The 12,731-nt window shown below is 50.2% G+C and overlaps 8 non-coding genes across 8 annotated transcripts; all 8 read right to left on the bottom strand.

Annotated features, from left to right (window-relative positions):
* Positions 1-145: 145 nt before the first annotated feature.
* TRNAG-CCC (transfer RNA glycine (anticodon CCC)) lies at positions 146-217 on the bottom strand. Its single transcript has one exon. It is a non-coding gene; the product is annotated as a tRNA-Gly (tRNA).
* Positions 218-762: 545 nt separating this feature from the next.
* TRNAM-CAU (transfer RNA methionine (anticodon CAU)) lies at positions 763-834 on the bottom strand. The gene has a single exon. It is a non-coding gene; the product is annotated as a tRNA-Met (tRNA).
* A 1,532-nt stretch (positions 835-2,366) lies between these two features.
* TRNAM-CAU (transfer RNA methionine (anticodon CAU)) lies at positions 2,367-2,438 on the bottom strand. Its single transcript has one exon. It is a non-coding gene; the product is annotated as a tRNA-Met (tRNA).
* A 902-nt stretch (positions 2,439-3,340) lies between these two features.
* TRNAG-CCC (transfer RNA glycine (anticodon CCC)) lies at positions 3,341-3,412 on the bottom strand. Its single transcript has one exon. It is a non-coding gene; the product is annotated as a tRNA-Gly (tRNA).
* A 1,525-nt stretch (positions 3,413-4,937) lies between these two features.
* TRNAG-UCC (transfer RNA glycine (anticodon UCC)) lies at positions 4,938-5,009 on the bottom strand. Its single transcript has one exon. It is a non-coding gene; the product is annotated as a tRNA-Gly (tRNA).
* Positions 5,010-5,556: 547 nt separating this feature from the next.
* On the bottom strand, positions 5,557-5,628 carry TRNAM-CAU (transfer RNA methionine (anticodon CAU)). The gene has a single exon. It is a non-coding gene; the product is annotated as a tRNA-Met (tRNA).
* Positions 5,629-6,542: 914 nt separating this feature from the next.
* Positions 6,543-6,614, bottom strand: TRNAG-CCC (transfer RNA glycine (anticodon CCC)). Its single transcript has one exon. It is a non-coding gene; the product is annotated as a tRNA-Gly (tRNA).
* Positions 6,615-7,159: 545 nt separating this feature from the next.
* TRNAM-CAU (transfer RNA methionine (anticodon CAU)) lies at positions 7,160-7,231 on the bottom strand. The gene has a single exon. It is a non-coding gene; the product is annotated as a tRNA-Met (tRNA).
* Between the last annotated feature and the right edge of the window lie 5,500 nt (positions 7,232-12,731).

Raw genomic sequence — 12,731 nt, 5'->3', positions numbered from 1 at the left:
TGTATCAGAAGGTGCGATTGAGATGTTTGCCTATGTATTTGTTTATTTTTTTATATATGGCTGATTAATCTGTACATGAAATTTCCATTTTGTGACATGTTGCATTAAAATATATCCTGCTTGCAGAATATATAAGCATTTTCACTGCGTTGGCCGGGAATCGAACCCGGGTCAACTGCTTGGGAAGCAGCTATGCTCACCACTATACCACCAACGCCCTCTGATGTGTGTGCTCTCGGTTCTAAATATTACGTTGCCGAAATCAATGACTATCTTGCAACAGCTTCAATGGTGCATTTGGTTTAGATACCAACATGAGAAGTAGTAGAACGTTTTTTGCAGAGGGTAAGGAACTGGGGATTGAAACCAAGGACAAAGTTGTGCAGAAGAGAAGAAATGAAAAGCAACAGTACAAATAGTAGAAATCAGCATATATAGGCAGCATGGGAAGCAAAGCAGGGAAGAGAAAGAGAGAACATTCCATGAAATGCCCAGGAGATAGATAAGAGCAGAAAAAAAGGGAAGAATGAAATTCAAAGCATGCCCAGAAAGTTGTGTGAAGCTCCCACCAGTCATTTATGGTTATAGTTGTGTGTCTTTGCTTTCAAAGTACAGGGTTGATCCTTTCACGAACACTCTTGTATTACACAGACATAGATAGTTGAGAAGTCTTTTTTCACATAGCTGGCACAAGCTTGCGCTTTTCCTTTCTGGCAGTGTGGAAATGACAGCTTGGTCCTTGGAAGGAAAATCAAGCAAAATTAGCAGAGGATGGTTTCGATCCATCGACCTCTGGGTTATGGGCCCAGCACGCTTCCGCTGCGCCACTCTGCTCGTTTGTGAAAGTGTTCTCTTTATGCAGATGAGGAGGCATTCATAGGAGTGAAGTGGGATTGGTCGGGCTCTCACCTCATTTGCCTAATTATATTGCAAGGCATGCTGGGTGCAGAAAATCTTCATCTTCCCCTCTCACAATCAGTCATAACTGAAAGTCCAGACCCTCTTAGGCACTAGCCGTTTCAGGCCTTTATCAAGACAGCAGCTCTCCGACGCTCTCTGTCTCTCTCTCTGTGATCCTAGTGCTAGCATGCTCAGGATTTGGCTTTACCTGGGAGCCAGAGATCTACCCGGTGAGGGCTTGCCCGGTGTAAGGCTTTTGAGCGTTTGGGAGCGTTCGGTACATGAGAGGACGTTGGACTGGAAACTGTGTAAATTTGAAGCATCCAACCTTCCTGCTGCAGTCGGAGGATCTTTCCATGGACATCTGCCTTTTGGATTCCTCTAAACTTGCCCTCTGATGAAACATTTTTTGAGCTGCAGTTACCTCCGACGTCTACAAGGTGGCGCTACATTCAGGTGAGGGCACAAGTATGCACAAAATGTTGGCGACTTTTGCCAGATTTATCGATGGATCTTGCATATTGTTTTCAGAGGCTAGATATTGCCTAGGAAATGCTTTTTAACATAGAGATGCTGGAGTTATAATGTGTGGTCGGGCCTCAGCCCTTTCATTGTCTGCCCACTGTAAATATTTTTTATCAGCACATGTGAGTGGTGACTCTGCTTTATGAAACTTATCATATATTAGGACAATGAATATAGCAGAAGGGGCGATTGAGATGCTTGCCTACATATTTGTTTATTTTTTATATAACGGCTGAATAATCTGTTCATTATATTTCCATTTTGTGACATGTTGCATTAAATTAAAATATATCCTGCTTGCAGAATATATTAGTATTTGTACTGCGTTGGCCGGGAATCGAACCCGGGTCAACTGCTTGGAAGGCAGCTATGCTCACCACTATACCACCAACACCCTCTGATCTGTGTGCTCTCGGTTCTAAACATTAGGATCCTGAGTTCAATGACTATCTTGCACCAGCTTGAATGGTGCATTTGGTTTAGATACCAACATGAAAAGCAATAGAAAGTTTTTTGCAGAGGGTAAGGAACTGGGATTGAAACCAAGGACAAAGCTGTGCAGAAGAGAAGAATGGAAAGCTGCATTACAAATAATAGATAAGAATATATAGAGGCAGCATGAGAAGCAAAACAGGGAAGAGAAATACAGAGCATTCAATTAATTGCCCAGGAGATAGATAAGAGCAGAACAAAAAGGGAAGAATGAAATTCAAAGCCTGCCCATAAAAGTGTTTGAAGGTCCCACCAGTCATTTATGCTTATTATTGTGTGTCTTTACTTTCAAAGTACAGGGTGGATCCTTTGATGATCCCTCTCTTGTATTTCAGCAGACACAGATATTTGAGAAGTCTTTTCTCACATAGCTGGCACAAGCTTGTGCTTTTCCTTGCTGTCAGCGTGGAAAAGACAGCTTGGTCCTTGGAAGGAAAATCAAGCAAAATTAGCAGAGGATGGTTTCGATCCATCGACCTCTGGGTTATGGGCCCAGCACGCTTCCGCTGCGCCACTCTGCTCTGTTGTGAAAGTGTTCTTTTTATGCAGATAGGGAGCATTAAGCAGAGTAGCGTGGGATTGGTCCAGCTCTCACCTCATTTGCATAAGTATATTGCAAGGCATGCTGGGTGCAGAAAAACTTCATCTTCCCCTCTCACAATCAGTCATAACTGAAAGTCAGACACTCTTAGGCACTAGCCGTTTCAGACCTTTATCAAGACAGCAGGTCTTGAACCCTCTCTCTCTCTCTCTCTCTCTCTGTGATCCTAGCACTAGCATGCTCAGGATTTGGCTTTACCTGGGAGCCAGAGATCTACCCGGTGAGGGCTTGCCCGGTGTGAGGCTTTTGAGCGTTTGGGAGCGTTGTGGACGTTGGACAGGAAACTCTGCAAATTTGAAGCATCCAACATTCCTGCTGCAGTGAGCGGCTCTTTCCATGGACATCTGCCTCTAGGATTCCTCTCAACTTGCCTTCTGATAAAACATTTTGGGAGCAGCAATTACCTTCGACAGCTACAAGGTGGCTCTACATTCTGGTAAGTGCACAAGTATGCACAAAATGTTAGGGACTTTTGCCAGATTTATCGGTGGATCTTGCATATTTTTTTCAGAGGCTAGATATTGCCTAGAAATGCTTTTTAACATAGAGATGTTGGAGTTATAATGTCTGGTGGGGCCTCACCCCTTCCATTGTTTGCCCACTGTAACATATTTATTACCAGCACATGTGAGTTGTGACTCTGCTTTATAAAACTTATCATATATTAGGACAATGAATGTATCAGAAGGTGCGATTGAGATGTTTGCCTATGTATTTGTTTATTTTTTTATATATGGCTGATTAATCTGTACATGAAATTTCCATTTTGTGACATGTTGCATTAAAATATATCCTGCTTGCAGAATATATAAGCATTTTCACTGCGTTGGCCGGGAATCGAACCCGGGTCAACTGCTTGGGAAGCAGCTATGCTCACCACTATACCACCAACGCCCTCTGATGTGTGTGCTCTCGGTTCTAAATATTACGTTGCCGAAATCAATGACTATCTTGCAACAGCTTCAATGGTGCATTTGGTTTAGATACCAACATGAGAAGTAGTAGAACGTTTTTTGCAGAGGGTAAGGAACTGGGGATTGAAACCAAGGACAAAGTTGTGCAGAAGAGAAGAAATGAAAAGCAACAGTACAAATAGTAGAAATCAGCATATATAGGCAGCATGGGAAGCAAAGCAGGGAAGAGAAAGAGAGAACATTCCATGAAATGCCCAGGAGATAGATAAGAGCAGAAAAAAAGGGAAGAATGAAATTCAAAGCATGCCCAGAAAGTTGTGTGAAGCTCCCACCAGTCATTTATGGTTATAGTTGTGTGTCTTTGCTTTCAAAGTACAGGGTTGATCCTTTCACGAACACTCTTGTATTACACAGACATAGATAGTTGAGAAGTCTTTTTTCACATAGCTGGCACAAGCTTGCGCTTTTCCTTTCTGGCAGTGTGGAAATGACAGCTTGGTCCTTGGAAGGAAAATCAAGCAAAATTAGCAGAGAATGGTTTCGATCCATCGACCTCTGGGTTATGGGCCCAGCACGCTTCCGCTGCGCCACTCTGCTCGTTTGTGAAAGTGTTCTCTTTATGCAGATGAGGAGGCATTCATAGGAGTGAAGTGGGATTGGTCGGGCTCTCACCTCATTTGCCTAATTATATCGCAAGGCATGCTGGGTGCAGAAAATCTTCATCTTCCCCTCTCACAATCAGTCATAACTGAAAGTCCAGACCCTCTTAGGCACTAGCCGTTTCAGGCCTTTATCAAGACAGCAGCTCTCCGACGCTCTCTGTCTCTCTCTCTGTGATCCTAGTGCTAGCATGCTCAGGATTTGGCTTTACCTGGGAGCCAGAGATCTACCCGGTGAGGGCTTGCCCGGTGTAAGGCTTTTGAGCGTTTGGGAGCGTTCGGTACATGAGAGGACGTTGGACTGGAAACTGTGTAAATTTGAAGCATCCAACCTTCCTGCTGCAGTCGGAGGATCTTTCCATGGACATCTGCCTTTTGGATTCCTCTAAACTTGCCCTCTGATGAAACATTTTTTGAGCTGCAGTTACCTCCGACGTCTACAAGGTGGCGCTACATTCAGGTGAGGGCACAAGTATGCACAAAATGTTGGCGACTTTTGCCAGATTTATCGATGGATCTTGCATATTGTTTTCAGAGGCTAGATATTGCCTAGGAAATGCTTTTTAACATAGAGATGCTGGAGTTATAATGTGTGGTCGGGCCTCAGCCCTTTCATTGTCTGCCCACTGTAAATATTTTTTATCAGCACATGTGAGTGGTGACTCTGCTTTATGAAACTTATCATATATTAGGACAATGAATATAGCAGAAGGGGCGATTGAGATGCTTGCCTACATATTTGTTTATTTTTTATATAACGGCTGATTAATCTGTTCATTATATTTCCATTTTGTGACATGTTGCATTAAAATATATCCTGCTTGCAGAATATATTAGTATTTGTACTGCGTTGGCCGGGAATCGAACCCGGGTCAACTGCTTGGAAGGCAGCTATGCTCACCACTATATCACCAACGCCCTCTGATCTGTGTGCTCTCGGTTCTAAACATTAGGACCCTGAGTTCAATGACTATCTTGCACCAGCTTGAATGGTGCATTTGGTTTAGATACCAACATGAAAAGCAATAGAAAGTTTTTTGCAGAGGGTAAGGAACTGGGATTGAAACCAAGGACAAAGCTGTGCAGAAGAGAAGAATGGAAAGCTGCATTACAAATAATAGATAATAATATATAGAGGCAGCATGGGAAGCAAAACAGGGAAGAGAAATACAGAACATTCAATTAGTTGCCCAGGAGATAGATAAGAGCAGAACAAAAAGGGAAGAATGAAATTCAAAGCCTGCCCATAAAAGTGTTTGAAGGTCCCACCAGTCATTTATGCTTATTATTGTGTGTCTTTACTTTCAAAGTACAGGGTGGATCCTTTGATGATCCCTCTCTTGTATTTCAGCAGACACAGATATTTGAGAAGTCTTTTCTCACATAGCTGGCACAAGCTTGTGCTTTTCCTTGCTGTCAGCGTGGAAAAGACAGCTTGGTCCTTGGAAGGAAAATCAAGCAAAATTAGCAGAGGATGGTTTCGATCCATCGACCTCTGGGTTATGGGCCCAGCACGCTTCCGCTGCGCCACTCTGCTCTGTTGTGAAAGTGTTCTTTTTATGCAGATAGGGAGCATTAAGCAGAGTAGCGTGGGATTGGTCCAGCTCTCACCTCATTTGCATAAGTATATTGCAAGGCATGCTGGGTGCAGAAAAACTTCATCTTCTCCTCTCACAATCAGTCATAACTGAAAGTCAGACACTCTTAGGCACTAGCCGTTTCAGACCTTTATCAAGACAGCAGGTCTTGAACCCTCTCTCTCTCTCTCTCTCTCTCTCTGTGATCCTAGCACTAGCATGCTCAGGATTTGGCTTTACCTGGGAGCCAGAGATCTACCCGGTGAGGGCTTGCCCGGTCTGAGGCTTTTGAGCGTTTGGGAGCGTTCGGGACGTGAGTGGACGTTGGACAGGAAACTCTGCGAATTTGAAGCATCCAACATTCCTGCTGCAGTGAGCGGCTCTTTCCATGGACATCTGCCTCTAGGATTCCTCTCAACTTGCCTTCTGATAAAACATTTTGGGAGCAGCAATTACCTTCGACAGCTACAAGGTGGCTCTACATTCTGGTAAGTGCACAAGTATGCACAAAATGTTAGGGACTTTTGCCAGATTTATCGGTGGATCTTGCATATTTTTTTCAGAGGCTAGATATTGCCTAGAAATGCTTTTTAACATAGAGATGTTGGAGTTATAATGTCTGGTGGGGCCTCACCCCTTCCATTGTTTGCCCACTGTAACATATTTATTACCAGCACATGTGAGTTGTGACTCTGCTTTATAAAACTTATCATATATTAGGACAATGAATGTATCAGAAGGTGCGATTGAGATGTTTGCCTATGTATTTGTTTATTTTTTTATATATGGCTGATTAATCTGTACATGAAATTTCCATTTTGTGACATGTTGCATTAAAATATATCCTGCTTGCAGAATATATAAGCATTTTCACTGCGTTGGCCGGGAATCGAACCCGGGTCAACTGCTTGGGAAGCAGCTATGCTCACCACTATACCACCAACGCCCTCTGATGTGTGTGCTCTCGGTTCTAAATATTACGTTGCCGAAATCAATGACTATCTTGCAACAGCTTCAATGGTGCATTTGGTTTAGATACCAACATGAGAAGTAGTAGAACGTTTTTTGCAGAGGGTAAGGAACTGGGGATTGAAACCAAGGACAAAGTTGTGCAGAAGAGAAGAAATGAAAAGCAACAGTACAAATAGTAGAAATCAGCATATATAGGCAGCATGGGAAGCAAAGCAGGGAAGAGAAAGAGAGAACATTCCATGAAATGCCCAGGAGATAGATAAGAGCAGAAAAAAAGGGAAGAATGAAATTCAAAGCATGCCCAGAAAGTTGTGTGAAGCTCCCACCAGTCATTTATGGTTATAGTTGTGTGTCTTTGCTTTCAAAGTACAGGGTTGATCCTTTCACGAACACTCTTGTATTACACAGACATAGATAGTTGAGAAGTCTTTTTTCACATAGCTGGCACAAGCTTGCGCTTTTCCTTTCTGGCAGTGTGGAAATGACAGCTTGGTCCTTGGAAGGAAAATCAAGCAAAATTAGCAGAGGATGGTTTCGATCCATCGACCTCTGGGTTATGGGCCCAGCACGCTTCCGCTGCGCCACTCTGCTCGTTTGTGAAAGTGTTCTCTTTATGCAGATGAGGAGGCATTCATAGGAGTGAAGTGGGATTGGTCGGGCTCTCACCTCATTTGCCTAATTATATCGCAAGGCATGCTGGGTGCAGAAAATCTTCATCTTCCCCTCTCACAATCAGTCATAACTGAAAGTCCAGACCCTCTTAGGCACTAGCCGTTTCAGGCCTTTATCAAGACAGCAGCTCTCCGACGCTCTCTGTCTCTCTCTCTGTGATCCTAGTGCTAGCATGCTCAGGATTTGGCTTTACCTGGGAGCCAGAGATCTACCCGGTGAGGGCTTGCCCGGTGTAAGGCTTTTGAGCGTTTGGGAGCGTTCGGTACATGAGAGGACGTTGGACTGGAAACTGTGTAAATTTGAAGCATCCAACCTTCCTGCTGCAGTCGGAGGATCTTTCCATGGACATCTGCCTTTTGGATTCCTCTAAACTTGCCCTCTGATGAAACATTTTTTGAGCTGCAGTTACCTCCGACGTCTACAAGGTGGCGCTACATTCAGGTGAGGGCACAAGTATGCACAAAATGTTGGCGACTTTTGCCAGATTTATCGATGGATCTTGCATATTGTTTTCAGAGGCTAGATATTGCCTAGGTGTTAGACGGACCGGGAGGGTCGGCCGAGGATAAGGGGAGCGGTCTCCAGGGAGAGCCGACTCCAGTGACCGTACAGACAAGTAACTTCCCCCCCACAGACGGACACCACACAAGGGTAAGGTTCAACGAGATTTTATAGGCGATTCTTAAAGTACGATAAAATGGTACAAGGAGGTCTGGACTCAGGGGTCCCCTCGATTCTGGTCTCTGGTTTGGGGAAAGGGTAGCGGGACAGTCTTGGTTACCAAAAGATGGAAATAGCTCTCAATCCTCGAGCTCGGCGTTCTAGATGATCGGGCCGCGGCGGAGCCAGCAGGTCCCGAGATGGACGAAGGAAGCGACGGTCCGCGGCGGAGCCAGCAGGTCCCGATGAAGATGATGGTTGCAAACGGTCCGCGGCCACGCCAGCAGGTCCCGACGACGATGAAGGATTACGAAGGTTACGAAGGTTGCGGCAGCCCCAGCAGGCAGGGCGATGGTGCACAAGGCAGAGCTACGGCAGCGCCAGTAGTCCGTCAAGGATGAGTTCTTCTTTAAGTCTCTCGACTCCAAGATACAACTGCCTTCCTGCTCTGGAGCTGCCCCAGTTATAGGGCTGGTGTTCTTTGATGTCCGGACCCTCGCACTTGGAGGTCGGGAGGTCCGGGATGGGGGAGTCCAGACACCCAGCAGGGGGGTGGGGCCAGCGCCCGGGGAGGCGATGGGCGAGCGGCACTTGGCGGGGAGAGCCATCGACACCTCTTTCTCCCATTGACTTGCCAAGTAGCCCGCTCACCTCCTGGGTGGATGGTGGTGCCGGGATGTCTGAGGCCTGGCCAGGCCCAGGGTTGAGGTCGATCGGGGGCCAGGCGGCCTCGTGGTGGAGTGTCCAAGATGGCGCCCAGGATGGGCGCGCGGGCCAGCAGTGGAGCGGGCCCACGAGGTCGATATGTTCGAAGGCAGGGGTCCCTGAGGGGACGGAGGACGTGCAAGGGTGGTGTGTGGTACCTGTGTGACCGGGCTCGGGCCGGTTTGGGCCGGGGGAGAGCAGCCCTTCATGTGGCCTGTCCAACATGCGTCCCCCCCAGCTGAAGGCGGGGAGAGTTACCCATCCTCTTGGGGACTCTCCTCGTCGAGGCGGAAGAACCGGGACAGGCCATCTGCGTTGGCGTGATCCGGCCCAGGCCGGTGTTCAACTGTGAAGTCCATCCCTTGTAGGGAGATGGACCAACGTAGTAACTTCGGGTTTTCCCCCCGCATCTGCATCAGCCACTGCAGGGGTCGGTGATCGGTCTGCACCCGAAAGTGTGTGCCAAAGAGGTAGGGCCGGGGCTTCTTGAGGGCCCATACCACAGCGAAGGCCTCCCTCTTTATGGTGCTCCATCGTTGTTCCCGTGGTAGAAGGCGCCTGCTGATGAAGGCCACTGGCTGATCAAGGCCTTCGGTGTTCACTTGAGACAGGACTGCCCCAATGCCATGGTCGGAGGCATCCGTCTGGACGACGAACTCCCGGTTGTAGTCGGGGGCCTGGAGCACTGGGGCGGAACACATGGCGGCTTTCAATTGTTCGAATGCTGTTTGGCACTCCGGGGTCCAGTTGACTTTTTTGGGTTGATTTTTTGACGTGAGTTCTGTGAGGGGCCCCACGATAGTACCATAGTCTTTCACGAACCTTCGGTAATAGCCCGTGAGGCCCAGGAAGGCTCGTACCTCGGTCTGGGTGATGGGTGGCTGCCAGGACTGGATGGCGGCAATTTTGAGCTGCAGAGGGGCCACCCGGCCGCTTCCCACCTGGTGTCCGAGGTAGGTCACAGATCCTTGCCCAATTTGACATTTGCTGGCCTTGATCGTGAGGCCAGCTCGCTGAAGGGCTTGTAGCACTGCTCGGAGGTGGTGGAGGTGCTCGGACCAATGGTGGCTGTATACAGCGATGTCGTCTAGGTAGGCGGCACTGAACCCTTCGAGCCCCGCCAGGACCTGATTGACGAGCCGCTGAAATGTTGCTGGGGCATTTTTCATGCCGAAGGGCATGACCTTGAAATGGTAATGCCCATCGGGGGTGGAAAAGGCAGAACGTTCTTGGGCCCGGGGTGTGAGGCCGATTTGCCAGTAGCCCGCCGTCAGGTCGAAAATGCTGAGGTAGCGGGCAGCTCCCATGCGGTCGATTAGTTCATCCGCCCGGGGGATGGGATGTGCGTCTGTTCTGGTGACCGCATTCAAGCCCCGGTAGTCGACGCAGAACCGGAGTTCCGGTGGGGTGCCAGGGGCGGCCGCTTTGGGGACCAGTACTACAGGACTGGCCCTGGGGCTGTCTGAGGGCTCGATGACCCCGAGTGTGAGCATTTTGGCTACCTCTTCCTGGATGCAGGCCCGTACCCGATCTGGCACGCGGTAGGCCCGGTGGCGGATAGGGGGGCTGTCCCCCGTGTCCACATCGTGCACACACCAGGAAGTGACCCCTGGGGTGAGGGAGAACAGGTTGGCGAACTGTGACAGGAGGACTCGACACTCCTGGTGTTGCTCTCGGGTGAGGGCCTCCGAGAGTCGGACCCCATCCACGGAGCCGTCTTTCTCCTGAGTCCGTAGGAGGTCAGGGAGGGGCTCGGAGTCTTCTTCAACCCCATTGTCGGTGGCCATCAGGAGGCCGAGTTCGGAGCGCACAAAGTGGGGTTTCAGTCTGTTAGCGTGGAGGACCCGGAGGGGGTTCCGGGAAGATTCCATGTCGATGAGATAGGTGGCAGGACCCTTGCGCTCGACTACTTTGAAGGGCCCCGTCCACTTGTCTTGCAGGGCGCAGGGTTCGGTGGGGGACATCACCCATACCTGTTGCCCAGGTTCAAATTCGATGGAGGAGGCATTCCGGTCATACCACTTTTTCATGTCCTCTTGACTGGCCTCTAGGTTGGCCTTTGCCAGTTCTCTGAACCGCCGGGTCTGGTTGCGGAGTGTTAGGAGGTACCGGAAAACATCTGGTGGGTTCTTTAGAGGGGGCATCTCCCAGCCCTCTTTGACTAGGCTGAGCGGCCCCCGCACTGGATGTCCATATAGCAGTTCAAACGGGCTGAAGCCCAGGGACTTCTGGGGAACCTCTCGATATGCGAAGAGGAGGCACGGCAGCAGTACATCCCACTGGCGACGGAGGGGTTCTTCCAACCCCCCGATCATCCCTTTGAGCGTGCGGTTGAACCGCTCAACGAGTCCGTTTCCTTGAGGGTGATAGGGGGTCGTGAATCGATAGGTAACCCCGCACTGTTGCCAGAGGGACTTCATATATTTAGAAATAAAGTTCGTGCCTCTGTCGCTGACGACTTCTCGGGGGAAGCCCACACGGGAGAAGATCCCCATTAGAGCCCGGCCGACTACCGGGGCTGTCACAGTTCGCAGGGGAACAGCCTCGGGGTAGCGGGTGGCGTGGTCCACTAGCACCAGGATGAACCGATGACCTTGTTTTGTGCGCGGGTCCAGGGGCCCCACGATGTCTATCCCGACCCTCTCGAACGGGGTGGTGACCACGGGAAAAGGTTGCAGGGGGGCTTTTAGTTTGCGGCCGCTCTTTCCACTGGCTTGGCACGTGGGGCAAGATCGGCAATGCTGGTGTACATCGTTCCTCATTTTGGGCCAGAAGAAGTGGGTCACCAGACGACTGTAGGTTTTATCTTGACCCAGGTGTCCCGCCAGGGGGACATCGTGGGCCAGGTTTAGCAGAAAGTCTCTAAAACGGAGCGGCACCACCAGTACTCGGCTGGCCCCCAGCTCCGCGATTCTTTGCTCACTGTACAGCAGGTCATTGTCCCAGTAGACCCAGTGAGTGCCGGAGGTATCCCCTGCGCCTTGGGCGAGCGCTTGCTGGCGGAGTCCCTCGAGGGAGGGACAGGTCTTCTGTTCTTGGCGAAATTGTTCTTGCGTGGGCCCCCCCTCTTGAGGCCACTGGTCGAGGTTAGTGAGGTCTGGAGGTTGAGCTTGTTCTGGGGGGACGTCACGGTCGGTGGTTTCGGCTGGGGCGACCGGAGGCGGTGGCGCCGGCCATTCGGGTTCCTCTGGACGGGGGCTGGCACGGGCGGCCATGGACCGGGTGGTGACGCACGCCCAGTCCGGGACGCCTAACATCCCCAGGTGTTCTCTTCGTTCTACGGCGGCCCACGGGGAGCTTTCAAGGTCATTCCCCAGGAGGCAGTCTACGGGGGCATCGTCTCGGACCGTGACTTTCAACATGCCGGAGACCCCCCCCCATTCGAAAGGGACGCAGGCCATCCGACACAGACTTTCCGAGTTATCGGCTGAACGTACAGGGCAGAGAATGTTCGGTAGATACTGTTCCGGGGTCACCAGGTGACAGCGGACGGCTGTTACACTGGCCCCAGTGTCACGAAGGGCTTCAGCCCGGCGTCCATTGATGCTCACCCATTGGCTGTACTTCTGGGTGTTAGCGGGTAGGGGGACCCGCGGGACCATGTCTTTCCCCCCTAAGCAGGCTAGAGCCATGGCGGCTGGCTCCCATTCCTGATGCTCTTGCTCATATTCTTCTTGCTCCTCGGAGATCTGTTCTTCCCCCAGGGCAGCAGCAGCCACCTGGCGGGGTCTTGGGCTCTGGTACTGTGGGCAATTTGGATCGTTGGCATAGTGGCCGACTCGTTGGCATCGATGGCACGTAACATTGGCTCGGTATCCCGGTCGCGCCGGGGCGCTGCCCCGGTTGGCCGGGGGGGGTGGTGCTGACCGCGGGGGCGACCGGAGCATTGTCTCTTCCGCGTCCTAGGCCTCCTCCTCCTCCTCGGGGACGGTGCTGACCATTGTTGTTCCGGTTCTGTTCGTAGGACCCATTCCGGCCCACTCTGGTGATTTCCCATCGGTCAGCTTCGGCTGCGAGCTGCCGGGGATCAGTTAACTTGCTGTCGAGGAGGTGC

This window comes from Lissotriton vulgaris, chromosome 2_1, assembly GCF_964263255.1.
Source record: "Lissotriton vulgaris chromosome 2_1, aLisVul1.2, whole genome shotgun sequence".
Taxonomy (NCBI): Eukaryota; Metazoa; Chordata; class Amphibia; order Caudata; family Salamandridae; genus Lissotriton; species Lissotriton vulgaris.
Note: the sequence above shows the minus strand (reverse complement) of the source record. Positions and strands in the feature narration are given on the sequence as shown.